This window comes from Cyanistes caeruleus, chromosome 2, assembly GCF_971803275.1.
Source record: "Cyanistes caeruleus chromosome 2, bCyaCae1.hap1.1, whole genome shotgun sequence".
Taxonomy (NCBI): domain Eukaryota; kingdom Metazoa; phylum Chordata; class Aves; order Passeriformes; family Paridae; genus Cyanistes; species Cyanistes caeruleus.
This window is the reverse complement of record NC_141702.1, coordinates 26,312,186-26,332,347: the sequence shown is the minus strand read 5'-3', so window position 1 is coordinate 26,332,347 and position 20,162 is coordinate 26,312,186. Positions and strand designations below refer to the sequence as shown.

Sequence of the window (20,162 nt, the reverse complement as noted above, 5' to 3'; positions counted from 1 at the left end):
AAACACATTCCAATACAAACCTTTTGCCTGCAGAAAACTCAGACTCTTTGGATGAGGAAGATAAATTACATGAAAGGCATAAATCAGGCTGTGGGAAAATGCCTCTTCTGAAGCTCTTAATAGCCCCAAATGTGATATTTACTTCTCTATGACTTGGCTGCCAAAACACTTGTGCATTCAATTTCTAATCTACTTTCAGACAAAACTGACAAGATAGCCCATAGCAGAGGTGATACCAGCCCAAACACTTTTGCTTGAAGTCAAGGGTGTTGCTCAAAGGTTTCACTAGCAGCCTCCTACAGACTGACTGACTGACAGACACACAGACAGACCACCAGCCTGGGACTGCCAATGTTTTCAACCATCTAACAAAAGATCACTGCTGTCTAATTTGTTAGATTTGTAATGTTGCCTCTTCACTGTCGTGTACTTTGTTATCTAAACTACAATATGTATGTTTCAGATGTGGTGTAATATAGTGGAATACAAATGTACTTTCCCATAATCCCTAGCAAATTAGGTGGTGATGAGTAATCTGTGCTTTCAGACTCTCACTAAGAAAAGTTCTGAATTTACAGTTTAACAGATGTTTCAAGCAGAAAATAATCTACATCCAAGTAGAATCTTAAACAATAGTTATCTTGAAATTTGATTGAAGTAAATTTTAACTGCCAGTTGCTCATCCTCCAGATTTCTCAATATCACATCTCTGGTGAAATGTATGAACCTGACTCCTAATTTAAGATGGCTAGATGGGGAATGAATATTTTCCCCTCCTTTTTCCTTATTTGTATATGAATATTTGATATGTATAAATACATATCAAATGCTTTTACACACAAAACTAGAATATTTGCTTGTCTTTATTGTGTTCCACTCATGTTTATAATGAATAAAATATCAGTACAGATGTCAAATCTTCCCTATATTTCACCAATGAAAATTTAATCTGATTTATCTCCTACGGCAGGATTTGGATAGACTGGGTCAATGTACCAAGATGAACAGTATGAGGTACAATAAGAGTGCTGGGTTCTGCACTTGTGTCAAAACAACCCCAGGCAGCACTACAGACTGGGGACAGAGTGGCTGGAAAGCTGCCCAGCAGAAAAGCCATGGGGGTGCTGGTCAACAGCACCTGAACCATGATCCAGTGTGTGTGCCCAGATAGCCAAAAAGGCCACTGACATCTATCAGTAATAGAGTGGCCAGCAGGACCAGAGAAGAGATTGTCCCTCTGTTCTTGGCACCAGCATAGGTGAGGTCACACCTCAAGTGCTGTGTCCAGTTCTGGGCCTCTCACTGCAAGGAAGACACTGAGGGCCTGGAGTGTGTCCAGAGAAAAGCAAAGGAACACAAGTCCTGTGAGAAACAGCTGAGGGAGCTGGGGTTGTTTAGCTTGGAGGAGAGGAGGCTAAGCAGAGACCTTTCTGTTCTCTACAACTGCCTGAGAGGTTGTAGCCAGGTGGGGGTCAGCCTCTTCTCCCAGGCAGCCAGTGACAGGACGATAGAAAATGGACCCAAGCTCTGCCAGGGGACTTCAGATTGGCCATCAGGAAGAATTTCTTCATTGAGGATTGTCTTAGGTTACAGTGTAAGGTGTACCCAAAAGTATGTGTTCTATCACCATCTTCATAAGCTGTTAAAACCAGGTGTGGCAGTGTTCTTTATCTCTTCCATGACCCATCCTTCCTCCAGAGGAATATCTTCTGTTAATGGGCCACTGAGTCCCAGTGCATGACTGATAAAATTCCATCATCCCATTGTGAGATGCTCCACCCAGGGAGAAGAGCCAAGCATTCCTACCTGGATATAATTTGAGACTTCAAACACCACAAGTGGCCTTTCTTCACTGAATTCCCAGAGGACAAGAGCTCCATAACCCCCACTGGACCTTTAGAAGATCAAACCCTTCTACAGGATCATTGCTTCAACAAAACCACATCTGTCACTCCAGGAGGACTGCAGTCACCACTTAATTGGACTGCTACCAACACCCTGACCAACAAGGTGTCAGGCTGTGTTCTGACTTGATCAGTGTTTCTGTATTATTGCATTTATTTTAATTTTCCTACTAAATTGTATTTCTCACTTGGGATCTCCCACTGCTTTTCTTTCAAACTGGTACAAGGGTGACCACAAATGTTGGAACAGACTACCCAGGGAGGTGGACACCATGGGGTGCTCAAGAAATACCTGGACAAAACACTTAGTGCAGTGTTTGAATTGAAAAGGTGATGCTTGACCAAAGGTCAGACTTGATGATCTTGGTGAATCTTTAATGATTCTATAATTTTAAGATTTTATGATTTCTTAAAAATTCTTCCTTCAGTTAAGTTACATTGATAGAAGGTATCATACAACAATTTCATTTGCAGTCCTACAGATGTCAAAGATGGAATGCCCATAATACCACGGGCAGGTAATATTTGTGTAGATGGAGTAGTATTATTTTTAATATAGACTATACTATAGAATACAATAGAATTTGAAAGTGAATTACACAGACAAAAAGAATTCCAAAAGTTAGCTGACCCTTAGGCAACTAATTCTTGTAAGGGTTATCTTTGACTTGGCTTTTGGGTTTGTTTGACATTTCACATAGAAAGGAAATATCTCATCAGAGCTAAGTAAGTCAGATGACATTCCTACAAGATGCCATTCACCTTCCTGCCAAGGTCAGCAACCTACACAAACAAAGCCTCCAAAAATAAGCTACAAAATTCTAATCAATCAACAGAGCAGGCAATTTTTTTCTAGGTTTTTTTCCTTGTAGTCTAATTGAGAATTGATTGGTGTTTGAGACTATTTTACAGTAGACAGAAAAGACCACTCTTGATTTGTTGCCACATCATACTGTTGCTAAATATCTTAGATGGGAGGTTGTTACTTTGCCACTATTGTAGACTCATCACTGAGGAGCCAAGCTCTGGCAATTTTCCACTGTGTTTGTTAAGTGAGCCAGAGTTGCTTTTACCTCTGAAGAAAAGTTAGAGTTTTCCTAAGACCTAAAAACTATTTTCAGCAAGATGGCCCAGCCTAGTCATCTGTACTACACTTTATTCTGAGGGGACTCATTGCAGGCAGGTTCTTCACCTTGGAGCTTCCCAGCCCTGAGCTGGATTTGAATAGCTGCCTTTGTTCAACAGCTGGGGAATTAAAGCACTTGCCCAAGAAATGCAAGACCTTGGACATCACCTTTGTTCTGGGAGATGATGAAACCACATCTTCCTTGTCTTACAGTCTGGGGAAGCACCAGGCTGGCAGATGATCAACAGTGCAGATGAAGCTGGATAACTGCACCAAAAAGACTGCAAAATATTAATGGACCCAGGAAGACAAAAACTCATGTAAAATAAGACAATGTGTATTCCCAATGCTGTTTGTGCTTTTTATCCTGTCCCTTAAATGGGTATTGCAGAGCTCAGATTAGGAACTGGGAATACACTGTCTCAAAAAGGCTGCAGACATATGTGCCCTCGTGTTCGCTCTCCCAGGCCACTGAACACTGTAAGGCACCAAATGTGGGCAGACTTGGCATAGAAAAGGCCTGAGGGTCCTGTTTATGTCCTGTCTGTAATATTTCTTGCAGGTGAGGGAATCTCAGTAGCATGAGAGGTCACTTCTGGTCCAGGTGCATTCAGCCCCAAAATCCAGATTATAGGTGGGTGGCATGGATTTTGGCTACCCTGACTCTAGTGTGCTTGAATTTGTCCATGAGCTGTTGTATTTCACAAACTATCTGCCATAGTGTTGGACGACATTGAAGGCCATGGGGAAAATGTTATGAAAATAGATGTTAATAATGCAGTTTATTACAGACATTGGCCTATTAAATTGAAGGACATTAAGTAGTGAAATTAATTATTAAGAAAAACAGACAATTCCAGGCATTCTCTTGGGAAGAAATGTGTGTTGTGCTCAGCCACAAGCTCAGTAGGGGTGAAATAGGATCCATTTAACACAGTTTGAAATGTAAAAGCACTCACTCAAACACATTGTATGAACTGTATGTCCTGACACTGTTTGAAAATAAATATTGCAGAGATGTACAAGAAACACACAAACAACTTTATCCCCTGTGGGAATATTCAACACCTTTTGTGTAAAGAACTAGTTTTATCACCTCAGAAAATTCTCCTAAAGCTAGTCACAGTTGTACTGATATTGTGTTTGTCCTCATTAGCAGGCTAAGAGATGCTTCTCCTTAGCATTCAGAAACAACTCCAACACTTCTGTGAATAGATAATGATGAAGAGAAGATGTGAGAAAGAAGCTTTCCATCCTTTAAGAGATAGTTTAGATAGGAAGAGATTAATAGCTGTCACTGCAGAATCTGAATCAAGGATCAGTCTTCAAAACCTTCCCATGTGATAATGACACAAAGAAGTCAAAACCAGTTTATAATAAAATAAAACTATCTCAGAATCCTCAATTATGTATTTTTTTTATAGGTTTGGCTTTTTGTTTGTCAAAAATAAATGATATTTATACAACTGCGTGTGCTGAAGCAATTCTGCATAAATGGTGATTTTTTTGAATCCTCCCTAATAACTGGAAAATTCTGTCTGATTTCCACTACTTTGACAAAGTGGTAAATATTTAAAAAATAATTAAGCCCCAAGATTTATGCAAATAAATTACCAGTTAATGGAGAGGAAGTCTGTTAATTGAAGTCTGCAACAGGAATGTATACTTTATTAGAATGTGCATCAAAAAGGAGCCTGAAGCTTGGAAGGAAAAACTTTATTTGGGCAGCACAGTTTGTGAAAAACAGTATTTCCTGTGCCTTGTCTGGCCAAAGCCAAACAAGTTCAAGGCATAGATTTATAAGGAAAACAGGTTTTATCACCTTCAATGTTCAGAAATATAATATTTTACTTAGTAAATAATTTATTCCTTAATTTTTTTACAACCTGATGTGACTCTGCTTTTGACTGGGCAAAAATTCAGTAACACTATGAGAAAGGCCAGGACATTTCTGAGCCAGTCTAAAGCTGAAAGTCTGGGCAGTCACATGAAAATAAATTTGTGATGCAATTTGTACTCCAGCAATTAAATCAAACAGGTTTTAATAATATGTCTATTATAGTATGTTTTGCTCTGGTCTTTCTCTGGGTTGTTTTTAGATTACTGTTACCTTAATATAAAAGATTAATCTTAATTATCTAGTCTAAAACTTTTCACACTCCATGATGCATCATTTACAATGAAAGCCCCCATTGCTGGGACTTCAACTTCTTACAGCTCTGATTGAGGAAAAGCCTTTTCCTGATTGCTAAATCAGAATCTCTGCAAACTGTGCAAGCATGTGTGAGAGTGCAAGGACACTATACAGATGTGCATATACATTTAGGCTTCAATGAAGCAAAATCTATTAAGCTACTTACAGATGCTTTAGTCCAAGGACGTTGACATCACTGAAGCTGAGCCACAAGATTGATCAAAATGTAGTTTATGACTGTGTCAGTATTGTGTATGTACAGCTGAGACAAAAATTATTTTTTTCCTTTCTCTGTTTTTCTATGATGCACAGTAAATCAAATTTTCTAAATGGTTTCAGCAAACAAATGGTATCTTCAGTAGCTACCATTTAAGCTTGAGAATTTTTTCAGTGGGATTTCCTAAAAGGCTTCACAGGAAAAAAGGTTCATTGTTTGAAACCAAATTCAACTTTTGGTTAAGACTGATCAAAATAGTTTATACAGATTTTCATAAGCTTTTTGCTCACACTGTGTATTATTTGGCTTAGTGATCACAGCTGAAAAGCATGATTTTAATAAAGAAGTTGAATAAGCAGATTAAAGTAAGTCACAGGGCCTGTCTCATTCCAATAGTAAACAAAGTAAACTACTTTAATTAAGGCAAGATAGGAAATAGCATATGTGTTATCATTGTTTGCTTTGCTTATTCCTTTCCATTCATATTTAAAATAGCCAGCATATCACAAGTGATAAGAGAGATTACTTTTTATTAAGCAGCTGATCTCCTTGATATGTTTTTTTTGCAATTTCTTCTGATGAAGTGAGACAAGCTGTTGCTGTAAACTAATTCTAATCAAAATCCCTCAAATAGCTAGGAATCAATAATTTGTTTACAAGACCCTATCAGGAATGACTGAGCTAATTACTTTGAGTACACCACTTGTGCAAGGACAAATCCATGCTCCTGTAAATGCCTATGCTAACTACAGGTTGATTTTATTGACTCAAGTATTCAGCATTAGGGGAAAGAAGTGGTAGGAAAGAGACTGGTTAATACCAGTACCGCAGGTGATGTGTGCAATGAGGCACATAAGCATAGGCTTGGAACTGGGAGGGAATTTTTCTCAGGGTGTAGTGGCCACACACTGCAAAGGATTTTGGAGGTTTTCTGGCTTTGCTAAAATCATGCGCGTGTATTTACACAACCACATTCCTGCAAGAGCTGAAAGGAAGGTGCTTGGTGACCTTGGCTGCTCTTTGTCCTGCTGCTGTGGCCTCCAGGATGCTGCTCTTTCTGAGCTGCCTTTGCTAATTGGAATCCACCAACATGTGTAAGATGGGAGAGCATTATCTGTGGGCACATGATTACTTTGATATTAATCGAGCAATCATACCTTCCAACCAAACACCAATGCCAGACTGCTGGGGAAGGGACAGCCAATCTCACTGGGCAATTTGTATGTAAAGGTACTCTACTGCTTCTCTTGTAGCATTTTAAGCTTCAGGGTATTTCTCTAATGAAGGATTTCAAAACATGTGACCCTTGGCCAGGGATCTGGTTCTGTCACTAATACTGCAGCTCAAAATGTTTGAAAGTGAGTGACCATGCCCCATCACTGGAAGTGTTTTGAACACAGCCAGACTGGATGGGGCTTCCAGTAACCTGGTCCAGTGGAAGTTGTCCATGCCCATGGCAGGGCACATGGAACTACATGACCCTTAGGGTGTCTTCCAATCCAAAGTATTCTGTGATTCCAGGATTCACAGAACCTAGAGTTCTCAGAGCCTTCAGACGGAGCAAACACCAGGTCCCAGTCAAGTAAGTTCTATTAAATTGAATCTCGTCATTACAACAACATTTATGGAGAGACAGTGTTGCATTGTAACACATTAATTATTATTTATTTTTTTTAAGTGTTTTTCCAGATGAATGACTAATCTCGGAGGCCCGCGGGCCGCCGGGGATGCAGGTATCCATGGTTACCTTCGTTGCCTAGCGACACCTCCTTACGCTGCTGAGCGAGCGCCTGCTCTTGCCGCTCCTGCTCGGTGCAGCCCCAGCCTGCTGCCACCCCAGGCCGGCTCCCTCGACATAGAAGTTGCTCTGCAGTCCAGATTAGAATTAGAGTTGGTGCTTTTATATGAAAAAAAAAAGAAAGAGAGAGAGGGCCAGAGAAAGACTTTGGTCTCTCTAACAGCAACAAAAAACCAGTTGTGGCTCCAGGCAGGATCTGAGTCAGTGTGTTGATGTAAATCCTCAGTTGTGCTGTAAGACACAACTTTGCACAAAAGTTCATTTAGGGCAGGATTTAAGGGTATTGATTCATTTCTCAGCCAGACACAGACCAAGTACTAATAAACTACGATTTGGCTCCTTTACCGGGTGAAATGAAGCATAGCTTCATTAAAAAAAAAAAAAGGTAGTATTTATGTCATTTCAGAAACAGAAGATGCATTTATCTTATAAATGAGATTTAAAAATACAGTTATGAAAAGGCTATGAGTCAGATTCTCCCAATTATGTCAATTTAAGCTGAGTTAATTGCAAATTTAGAACAATAAATTTTACTGGACCTGGTTATGAAGGTCTTCTCAAATGCTGCTGGTTTATGCATGCCATGACTCACCAGCATCCAGTCATGATATACAGAGGTCTGCAATTGATGTCACAGCCTTGGGCTCTGCTTTTCAGAGCATTTTCTCAGAACAATGACTTGCAAGTACTTTTCACCTGAGCACTCAGGATGGTATTTGTGGTCTAGCTGGATTGCTTACACAAACAAGAGAACAAATTGCTTATGTAAGTCAGGCACTTCTGGTGCAGTCTTGTCTGTAAATAGGGATGCCCTTGTCTTCCTCCTCAGCCTCCCCCGCTGCAGCACTCAACTGCCTTGCTGTAGAAACAGATAAAAGAAAAACTTTTCTGAGCTTACAGTCCTGAGTTTGCCCTTCCAAGCAGTGTTCTGCTGAACAAGAGCTCCTTTAGGAGGTTGCTTTCTGGAGTATTGATCTGTTTTTGGCCTCTGGTACATTCAGGGGTGCAGTCTAATTAATGTGCTTTTGCAGTAAATCCTTGAAAGCACCATTGTTTTCTGATTAATTCCTGCTCATGACTTCCTTGAGGTTAGTACCATGGGAGGTGTCTCTTACTCTAAATCTTCCAGAGCAATAAATTCAGTCATCTGTAGTGCTAGATCATTAACTTGTCCCTGGTTTGGGCTGGATCAGCTCGGACTCCTCCCAGCAGTTCTGGGGCACTGCTTGGGAGTTAGTTCAGTACAGACACAATTCCCTCTAGGCAGTTTGAAAGCAATCTACAATGCTTTGGAGACAAAGAGTGGTCACTAGTGCTGATATTCTGGATATTTTGGTCTACCCAGTTTCAGTATAAAAAAAGTTCTGGGCATGTCTAATCTTCTGTGAAGTAGTGCAGTGCTTTAACTGGTTTATTACATCATTTACCTGCCACCTCTTGAGCAGGTTCAGCCTGATCACATTTGCAGGAATACAGACAAGTACAGGATTCTCATTGTGCTACTTTTACCGAGATCCACTCAGGAAAATGGAAACCTGCAAGAAATGCATTTGGAGTGCAGATGGTAGTGGTTAGGATGCAGGTGTTTTTCAACCAATGTCACGGGGAATAAGAAAGTTTCAGTCTGTTTTCCCATTTTTATGGATATGCTAGGCTAGAAAGTACCACATGGATTCCCTGAATGATGATCATCTATGTTTATCTGTCAATTCTAGTGTTGTAATTGGATTGTTAGAGGTAGGGCTAGGGCTTGTGAAGCACGTAGCAATTAGGGTTATAATTCAATAGTCCTAAGAAGCTCCACAGTTTATTGAGAAAAGATAGCCATGGTCTTAGCAAAGCAAGGGGCTGATGTTGCCAAGTATGACGCTGGTGTCCTTGTACAGTTAGAAAAGAAGGGACTTCTTGCTCATTTGGAATGTTCTTCAGAATCTTTGTAATAAGTGCATTTCTCCTTTATTCCTATGCCTTTCTCAGAGTGCATTGAAATTTTCATTGGTATTCTTTTTTTTTGCATTGTAAATACAACTCACAACTAAGCTCAAATTACACCCTTCCTTTTTTTTAATCTGTATATCCTATCTCTTACGCTTATCATTAAAGTTGTAACTTTCCTTACTACATCTTCTTCTTTGTAAAACACTTCCTGACTGAATGTAATTTGTTTTTCTGTATTAATTTAGGCTAATAATTCCCCTTGCCTCATTTGCAACCCATATAATGATGCAACTTCCCCTTGTTTTGTTCCCAGATAAGTATTGCCACAGTACTTTTATAAAATGATGTAGGACTCTGTTTACAAAAGAGTGCTTCTGTGGTATCTTACTGCTTTCACAGGAAGCTTAACAGCTTGCAGAACAGTAAGTGGCAAATGTTTAATGCAACATTATGCCAACTTGAGGACAAACTGTTCCTCTCAGGAATGTTTTCAGGCTTAAATGAGAGGAAAATCCCCCTTGCAGAATGTGAATTCTTGGAGGCGGCAGGGAGTGACTGCCACTTCTTTGCCTTGCCAGCAGCTCTAATTCTCAAGCACCTTCCAAGGCTTTTTTAGATCAGCTGTAGTGTACGCTTAGCAGCAAGTAGTGATAAAGCTGTGACTGGCTTTTTTGTGGAGCAAAGATTCTTCTTTCATGGAGGAGGCAATAAGTCTTCCAGTCTGTCTCAGACAGAAAACATTGGCTTTTGCACACAGATGCTGGAAAGGTGCTGAGGGGGGAGACGTGAGGGCATGGCAAAGCTATTACTATGAGTAAGCAAAGACTAACAGTGTAGTTGCAAAAACTGTGAGACAGAACAATTCCAGTTTAAACAGCAATGAGTCAGACTGAAATATGTGGAAGTTCAGGCTTGGATGCGAGTCATCCATTGAGAAGATAAGTGGATATTACTGAACTAAAAGTAGTTTGACTAAAGAGTGAAAGGAGTTGTATTTCACAGAATTAGGTTGGAAAAGACCTCCAAGATTGTGGCATCCAGACTTTGGTCAAACACCACCTTATCAACTAGGCTTTGGCACTGAGTACCATGTCCAGTTAATTTGTGAACACCTCCAGAGATGTTCACTCCACCATCACCTCCCTGGCCAGCCCATTCCATTGTTTAACAACCCCTTCAATGAAACAATTCCTCTTGATGTCCAGTCTGAACCTCCCCTGATGGAGTTTGAGGCCTTTTCCTCTTATCCTGTCACTGGTTGCCTGAGAGATGGGGCCAACCCCCAGCTAGCTACAACCTCCTTTCAGGGAGTGGTAGAGAGCTGTATGGTCACCCTTGAGACTGCCCTTCTCCAGGCTGAACACCCCCAGCTCCCTCAGCTGCTCCTCACAGGACTCGTGCTCCAGACCCTTCCCCAGCTCTGCTGCCCTTCCCTGGACTCACTCCAGCCCCTCAGTGTCTCTCACAGTGAGGGGCCCAGAACTGGACACAGCACTCCAGGTGTGGCCTCAGCAGTGCCCAGTACAGGGGGACAATCCCTGCCCTGCTCCTGCTGGCCACACTACTGCTGACACAGGCCAGGATGCCACTGCCTTCCTGGCCACCTGGGCACACGCTGGCTCAGTTCAGCTGCTACTGACCAGCACCCCTGGGTCCTTTCCCACTGGGCCCCTTTCCAGGCACTTTGTCCCCAGTCTGTAGTGCTGCCTAGGGTTATTGTAGCCAAAGTGTAGACCCTGGCACTTATTGGACCTTATACTGTTGGCCTCAGCCCATCTATCCATCTTGACCAGATTTAATATATTTTAACAGATTTTAACATTCTCTGTGTTAATCCTCCCAAGAAATAAACCAACAAGTGGTCTCTGCCCATCATCACTATTTTTAATCTCTAGACCTCAACTTCAAGTCAAAATATTCCACTGGATTTCTTTGGGTCCTGGATCCTGGATTCTTTGAAGGGGGGAATTGTGTGGTCATTATCTACAAGTAATCCAGGATTTCCAGGTGGGTGCCTGGGCTGATGGATCCAGGATTTCCTGATGTGTGATATACTGAAATCTGAAGTCATAGAAAATGTGTTGTATGCTTTCTATTTTATAGCTAGTCTTTAGGGTAAGGCACCACTTTGGGTGCCCTAAAGATGACAGGGTACTGAACAGATGCTGTGAATTTACTGTAGGGAAGGTAGATAGATCTGCAACTCATGTCTCCTAAAGTCCCAACAGTGCCTGATGACTTTCTAAATTTCAAACCTGGATGTCCCAATCCTCCACCCCAGAAATACAGTATAATAAGGGGGGAAGAGAGGAAAAGAGTTAAAACCCTGTCAGACAAAATCTGCTTTCTTATAAAGAAATGCCATTCTTCACTTTAGTATAGGATGTTTCTAGTAAATCATGGGAAACATCCAGGAAGATTTCTACAAGACAAAGGGAAATAACCCCTAGATTACAAGGCATCTGAAGATATAGTTAGAATTCATTACATAGCAAACCTTTATATTCATGATAAAGGGAATTGTCATATTTCATTGTTTTTCATGAAAAAAAATTTCAATTGAACATCCATATTTTGGAGAACTTGTGTTTGTTGAAAAGCTGTTTAAACAAAATTTCTCTTTCATATGTGTACATAGGCTCCAGCTATGTCTGATCAAGGGGGAAGAAGCATTTCCTGTGAGGACCCACAGCACAGTTTGGGGTGCTGCTGGTGTGGAGAGGGACCACATTCAGGACCAGGTGCCTGGCTTGCCTTCAGGTGGAGGCTGGGAGGAGCTGAGGTGTTCCCAGGTTTCATCTGGCTAAAGATTTAGATAGGGTCAGCGTGTGGTTTCAGACCTGCTCACTGGAATGTGTCCCACAGCTTAATCAGCCGGAAAGCACCACTTGGTGACTTGGCCATGACCTGAAAACTTGGTAGGCAAATTACCTTTGCAAACCACCAGCAGATTTTCTAAAGAAGGTACATTGACCAGAGACAGGCCAAGAAGATTAATTTACATGGCAATAAAAACATCTAGAAACAGGTAGTTCAGTGCTCCAAAATTTTTGCCTTTCCAAAGAACTAAATATATTTGGGGAGCGGGTGGGGGAGGAGAGGGGTGTTTCCATAAAAAAGAACTATTTTTCAGCACTAATTTTAACTTCTGTCTTCAAAACTGACAGGCAAAATTGTTAGGCAGGTGAATTTCAGAGGGTCACTACAAGAAGAAGTTGTAGGTTTTTTCAAAAATTATTTTAGCTATTTTAGTTTTCCAAGCACATAGAAGCAAAGTGCTTCTATGAATTCCTGTGGGGAAGAAGGCACTAACTAGAAGATCCTCTTTTATACCCCTGAAACTTGGCTTGGAGGCATGGAGTTTGGCAAGCTTTTGAGGAATTATTTGGAAAGTCCAAAATATACTTTAAATCATGTGGAAATTCTTTCCATGGAAATCCTTTACATGAAAATTACATGAAAATTTCCTTTACATGGAAATTAGTAGAGAAAAGGGAAAGAGAATGAATAATTAAATGTTTACTTTATAGGTAGGAGGATGTACTGATCAATGTAAAGAAGACACTATTTTGTGACATATGGTCCATTTTTCATGGGAATTTCAACCAAAAATAAGAGGGTTTTTTTAAGATGATTAAGTTATGCCTGTGTTGAGGGATAGGAAACATCATAAGGATACATGATGTGGTCTGTATTTCCCCTTACATCCTTGACAGCAGTCAGTCTGTATTTATAAAAGGAGACTACACTAGAAAATTTAAAAAAAAATGGATTCAAGGCCTTGATTATGACAAAGCAAAGATTAAAGTGACAGTAGCTTTTATTACAGTGCTATGCTTCTGTAAATTAAGTCTGAAGCTTCATTAGGCACAAAAAAGATGGAGGCATTTTCATAATGTTTTTTAAGCTAACAATATGATTTATTCTCATAGATAATTAATTTAAAAAAATTCTTTCTTTATGGCAGTTTTGCATTGGCTGCAACAACTTGTGCAACAAAATGTGGAGAAGCATGTTAGTAATTTTTTTTCCCGTTTGGTATCTTCTACAAGCAGGATCCCATTCCTGAGCCCTAGATTCACTTACACATGACATTAAAACTTCAAAGCAGGACTGCAGGAAACAACAATTTTCTGAAGGCAGCAAAGGTCAGTAGGTTTTTGTGCTCTGCTGGTTTTTCCTCAGTTTTATTAGAAAGACTTGAATTTCACCTCCTGGCACGCAGCGATCTCCTATATAATTCCTAAAATTACCATAAGTATGTGTGTTACAAAAGTATTTTTTATGACAGGATACTGCAATGTCCCATATACCTTTATGATGATCATGGAAAAATAGTTAATTTGTGTTATAGTATTATAGTAGATTGTTAGCAGATGTTTTGTTGCCCTTCAAACATAAAAGTCATTACAGTAACGCAAAAAACTGGCGGCATTTTGATTAATTCTCAAATAATAAAAATCCTGCTTTCATGCGTATGTTTATTTTCATATCAGTAAAAAATGAGAGCCATAATAAAAACAAAATAACCCTGTAACTCCGCCATAAAGAGAGAAAGTTATTCTCAAGAAGTGTTTCCACAAAGCACTGACAACTTAGAGGTTGTCTAAAAGAGTCATACTCAGTGCACAGCAGTGAATTTAATAAAGAAAAGCTAAAGCAGTTATTAATTGCCATTTCTGGAACAGATTAGTTAGAGGTGCCTCATGTGCAGTAGGTCCCATAAACCAATACAGTAGTGAGATAGTATAGGCAGCCTATATCAAACCAATTCTGATAAAACATCTGGTTTTAGTGGAGAAAATGGCATTTCAGTAGCTTTTGGAAAGGAAGATTGCCATAAGAATCTACAGTGTTGCCATTTTAATTTTGCTATTGCAGCTATTTATATCTCCAGGCACAGGATATCTGGTGCGAGCCATAACAAAGTCTCAGGGCTGTACATTGAAAAATATGATTTCTGAAGTATTTGTAAAAGAATTTCATACAAAAGCCCATCAAGCAGAAGTTTGCATCATAATAAAACTTTTTAAGTCTCAAATATTTCCCATGTTCCCATATGGTAGCATTGAATCTCCTTGATTGATTAACTACCTTCACAGGTTAATGACATCTAAGAAAGCTTTGTTTTTCTTCACAATCCTGGACTATTTGGTTTCTTTTATTATTATTCTTTAGGCTTAGTTATGAGACTGCAAAGAGAAGCCAAAATGAAGAACATCTGCCTGAATGCAGCCAAACACACACTGCAGCAAGCCCAGAAGCACAGGCTGAAGGTATGTACCCACAAAAATAGAAGTAGCCATGACCGCTGAGTCACACAGTTCCATGAAGTGCAAACCTGAGATCTGGATTGCATTATCCATAGACTAGAGCACAATGAATAACTTCCTCAGGACAGTGCAAAAAATCTTACCAGTTTTTTGATCAGTGATGAGTTGGAAAAGATGCTTTTAAACAGGCATTAAACATAAAAAAAACAAGTATCAAATTTTCTTGCTTTGCCAAGAAAAAAAGAAAAAAAAAATGTTGTATTTCTAATACTTGGAGACACGTACTGGCAGGGACAGAAACATAGTATTCTTCAGGGAGGTCATCCCACCACTAAAATTCATTATAATTGTAAAGAAAGGAGCTGATACAGGCTAAGTAAGCAAAACTACCAACAGTTTATTCTCTTAAAATTCATATGGAAGTTAAAGTACACTGAGAAGGGAATTTTGTTTCATTTGTTCTCTGCAATTGCGTGGTAACATTTTCACATAATGCAGGTTGACACTTGGAAGCAGAATCAGTAGGAGGATTGATTTTGCTCCCTTGAAGAACATATTGGCTTTTCAATGAAATACTGAATGATTCAGGTGTGAGCTTGACCTCATCAATTTTCAGGCTCAAATTTTTATGTTTAAAACTATGGGGATTTTATGTTGAACGTTACTTTCATGTCTTGCAAGAACTGCAGCTCAGCTGTTTATATCCCTTTTCTTTTTTCATAATTTTCAAATGCAACGTCCCACATGAAAAATTATCATGTCTAAGTGTTTAGTAGAAACAGCTTTAGTATGGAAACAGACCCAACAACCAACCAACCATTGAAACTTTTCACAGGTCACTGTGTCGTTCAAGCCTGGGGATGCACAAAAAGCAAAAAAATGCCTCTGCTAGCCACCTGCAAAGCTGTGGTGAAAGATGCTCAGAATTCACCTAATTTTGATGTTATCTGTTCATAAAAACTCATATGTAATAAAAACCAAACCTGTGAAAAATATAGTTGAGGATGAAAGATCAAGCTGCACAGAAGCTAGGGATCACCACAACCAAGAGTTTCCTCTGAGACCTTAATCTAACTACCATGGGAGTTAATTTTTTGCATTAAATGTTACAGGCAAAAAAAAGGTGAAGAATAGGATATGATTACTTACTTAAAGACTGTATTGAAATACACTTGCACAAGGAACAGAATAAAGGTTGCCAGGAAATAATTTATCTGATGTTTCCTGTCTTCCAGTGTCAGACCTCAGTTCTTCAGCCTGCATTCCCCAATGGATGGTTACACATCAACTGCAGTCCCATAGTTGTATGACTGAAATAGTAAATGAAAGCAAAAATCTTGCAACTTAAGTGATATTATACTCACATTTTAGTATTGTAGTTAGTCAATTTATTGGTTTAAAAAAGAGACTGAAGTATTTTATTCTGTGACAATTTAAGGACCTCTGTCACATTTGAGCCCTCTTGTTTTTCACATCACTGATGTCAAAGCTTGATGTAGGTGACCTTTGGACAATAAGGGTCTGTTATTTTTGGTGGCAATATTAGTCCAGGTGCTAATGCTTAGATACCCTGATGAAGGAGAAAGAGTAACAAGGAGTGGTTCTTCTATGGAAAAAATCTGTGCTCTGTGTGGCACTTCTTGATTAAGGATGGATAGCTGTGGCCTCATTTCAAAGTATGGGTGGAGAGATTTGCTCATTTTAGCACGTGTTTTTAATTTCTATTCACTGGAGCTGCGAGGTTCTCGAGCCCACTGCGTGGTTATGCTAGGAAGTGTGGCTCTGCTCTGGTGCTGAAGGCAGGCTGTTCTTTGGGTGCAGTGGGATCTGTTTCTCATTCCTAGGCATGTAAAATGCCCAGGCCTGTAGGATATGGCTCAGCTCCCTTTCTCAACAATTCAGTGATGACAACTACATTAACATATTTGGGTATTAGTTGTTTTAGTACTGCCAAATATCAAAGGTTTGGTGGAAAGATGCTGCCATAAGAACTTCTATGAAGAGACACAATACTGTTTTGTAAGAGCTGTGGAGCCAAAGCTGGCAGCTGTATCTCACCATTGAAACAATCACAGAGAGGTTACTGAAATAACTAAGAAAATTTATCAGAAAAAGAACATCTTGGAACTACAGTTATTTCCCTAAGTTCTTTTAAAGATGCTCTGATGCAGTCATAAAAATGACTCCTCAACTCTCCATATGGACAATGAGTCATTGTAATGTCAAATGCCCAAAGCCTGAGGAAATTGCAGGTTTGTTGTTGCTGAGTCATAGTGGCATGTACATCTTGGTAGCTTCAGCTGGCATACAGGAAAGACTGATATACACCTCTTACTTCTCAAATCTTTTCTTGTTTCTCAGGCTGTTGGGAGCATTGTGGTCTACTTGGGAGCTGTCCTAGAGAATAATGTGAGGAATGCCATCAAGTAATGCTTATTTCCTGGTTGTTTCTTGAGCTACTAATTAAAATGGAATGCTAAATGGAGCATAAATGAATATTATATAGAATGGGTCACTAATGACCTTTTACACTAGTCTGTTACTTCTACTGAAAGATCATTTTCCCTGCTGCAGTAACGGAAAGAGAAGCAGCAGGGTGAGAACTCTGTGTGTCTGTTACATATGGTGTGAGCAGCACCACTCGCTATGCACCAATGAAAACAGCCTCCAGTTCCATTATACAATACTGATTTTAATTGTTTATACCTTTCTGAAGCACCAAGTTTAAGCCAAAATATTTAATATCTTTCCTGTGCCTCTGGCTGAATTCCAGAATATTTCAGCCAAATAATTCAGCTCCTTCAATAAATGAGCCTAGGAAAAAAAGTACCATTTTGCTCTTGTTAATACTTTGAGGTCTATTCTGTAAAGTTCTCTAGCACCACCCTGCAGGTATTTTAAGTCTGACAGAGAGGTAGCTCTCATGTCAAAAATAAACCTTCCTGGAATGCCCATGATCAGTTAGCAAAAGCCCCGTGTGTTATCTCAGAACTGCACGGCCCCAAGTATCTTGCAGCCCAGGTGTTGGTGCCAGGACACTAGGTGAAAGACTGCAGGATGGGATGAGACACGGTACAAAAGTCTGAGAAGAATGCATGACTTTCCAGCTTTGCTCTTGCATCTGCAAAAACTATATATGCTAGGGGCTTTGTGAGCCTCGCTATGCTTTTACATTGATGATACATTTGACGTTCATATGAAGAGTGTTAACTTTGATGTCTCTCCTAAAGGTATTTTCATCAATGCTTCCTTGTGGTGTAATCAAACTTTGGAAAGTCAGCTGACATCTGGCATCAGTGCTATTGCTCTCCTTTTGGATTTGTTCTTAATATGTAGGGATTGCATCTGGAAAGGTACACAGGCAAAGCTGTTGGCAGACCTTGCACCATTGGCCAACTAACCTGGTTTCATCCAAATTGCCCTGCTCTAACAGTTGCAGCACAATGTTGGGTTAGGTGCAGCACACGGATTCTCAGAGAATTCATCAGAGAGATGTGCCATCCTATGGTAACTTTCTGGGGCAGAGAACATCTCTGGCAGCTTAACACCAGCAACTGGTACTGCTCACACTTTGGCTTCTTTAAACCAGCTAGGCAGCTGGCCTGCAAAGGAAGCTAATGCCACTAGTGCCACTTTTTCAGCAATGCCAATTGATGTTAAATCGGTGCAACATGCAACACTGCAAAACAAGGCAGCCATTGATTTCTTGCTGCTGTCTCAAGGCCAAGGGTGTGAAGATTTTGACGGCATGTGCTGCATGAACTTAAGTGACCATTCAAAGTCCATTCATAAGAGTGTCAGTAATCTCAAGCAGCTCACTAAACTGCTACTGCAACGCCATGAAGGTGATTTCTGGGGTGGGGTGTCTTCATGGTGCGACAACCTCAGCTTTGTGGCATGGCCTAAACACTTAGTAATGTATAGCATAAGTATTCCTGGTATGTTCCTAATGATTGCATCCCCTGTATTTTATCTTGTGTGCAACAAATTATCAGTATTAGTCTTAATAAGATAATGGCTTTGCCAGCACAGATAGTTTTAGCTGTGCAACATTAACAAAGAAGGGGGAATTGTTACCTATAGGTAAGGCTTTATGAAAGGAAGGCCTTGTAACGTGGCTCTGGCCTGTTACTTAGACTGTGTAGAAGGGAACTATGGGAGAGAGACTCAGCTGGAACAGGGGTAGAGAGACATGAGAGATGTGAGAGATGTGAGAGATGTGAGAGATGTGAGAGATATGTGAGATGTGAGAGATGTCCTGTGTGACTGTGCATGTCCACGTTGTGGTGTATGGTAGCCGGTTGGCTTGGGCTTGTTGTGCTTTAAAACTCTGTAAACTGATAACTAGAGAACTGCTTAAAAAGCCTAGGTTTCTGGCAATAAAGAGCACTCTTTTTCACCTGCCTGGGGTCTCTATGTCACTCATTACTGTAACACCTTTATTCCTGCCTGTGAATATCCTCCCAATTTTTTTGGAGTCATGATGATTATGTCAATTACAATTCATACAGGTTCAGGAAAGTTGTGAGAAAGTTGTAGCTATAAGATTTTTAGATGTCTTCTGCAAAAATTTTTCAAACTTCATTGTTACTTAAGCTTTACCCTTGGCTGATCAGGTGTATCACTTGTACTTTTCTCACAGAGTAAATAAGCTTCTGTCACTGACTTTGGGGGGAACTCAGAAAATCTTTCCATGCCTTGGAAACCCTATACTGGCTTTCTGTGCCTAGAAAAGGAGCCAAAATAGAGTAGTGCTTATCTGAGAAAAAGAAGGAATTGCAGAGCACTTCTGTCCATGCAGCTTGCCTTGGAGTCTTTACCGCAGTGCAGGTCAGGCTCCTCTTTGCTGACTTTTGCCTCAGTATTAGGCTTTAGGTGTCTTTCGTTTTGTTTCTTCTCACCCATAGAATTTTCCCCCTCCTTATCATCTGTGGGCCCCACACCCTCTGTCCTGCACCCCTATCCTGCTGGGACATGCTGCCATGCCAGCCACTGCCACAGGGCTTCTGATAGATCTCTTCCACCGGCCCAGGATCTCAGCTCATCCCTGCTGTTCCAGCCGACTGTTCCTCAGAGCCCTGCAGGAGCACCGGGACTGCCTGCCCGAGGGGTTTGTGAAAACAAAGCCTCTCCTCCATCCCATCTCAGCCGAGAAAGCTGTCCCGGGGCCCCTGGTTCTGTTTTCTTGTTAATGCTGTAGTTATTGTTGTTTGTTTGCCTTGTGCTAGTAAAGAACTGTTATTCCTATCCCCAGATCTCTGCCTGAGAGCCCTTTGATTTCAAAATCATAATCATTCGGAGGGAGGGGGTTTATATTTTTCATTCCAAGGGAGGTTCCTGACCTCCCTGGCAGACACCTGTCTTTCAAACCAAGACAGTCAGGCTCCTACATCTAGAGTTCTTATGTTCAACTAGATCAACCTGCTATATGGATCACTGGAAAAAAAAAATTGTCCTCTAAGTTACATTGAATCAGTAGCAAAGAAGTGGGGATTTGGCATCCCCTCATCTAAGCAGATAAAGAGTCTTTCCTGATTTCCTCTCTGGATTATGTTTGGAAGGTCAGGAACTTGTTGAAAATGAAAGTATTTACCAAAAGTATTCATTCATGATTAGAAATATCTACGGGGTAAAGGGAGTTATTTATGAGTGGAAATTTGAACCAGTGGACTGGATATGGGAAAGAAAACTTGCTTATGGCACTACAAGTAA

General features: G+C 40.3%; 1 protein-coding gene across 11 annotated transcripts in view; it reads left to right on the top strand.

Annotated features, from left to right (window-relative positions):
- Positions 1-20,162, top strand: part of LGSN (lengsin, lens protein with glutamine synthetase domain) — a 92,781-nt gene that overhangs the window by 41,131 nt on the left and 31,488 nt on the right. For 3 of the 11 annotated variants that reach the window (XR_015282893.1, XM_086876182.1, XM_086876185.1), the window contains exons 4-5: positions 13,230-13,325; positions 14,356-14,453. The exons of 1 other annotated variant lie outside the window; for it this stretch is intronic. The gene's annotated coding sequence lies outside the window, so the exon portion shown is untranslated. Of the gene's footprint in view, positions 1-970; positions 4,653-11,072; positions 11,185-11,815; positions 11,919-13,229; positions 13,326-14,355; positions 14,454-20,162 lie in introns of those variants that run through there. 7 more of the 11 variants (XR_015282894.1, XR_002862496.2, XM_086876186.1 and 4 more) reach the window with 5 other exon arrangements.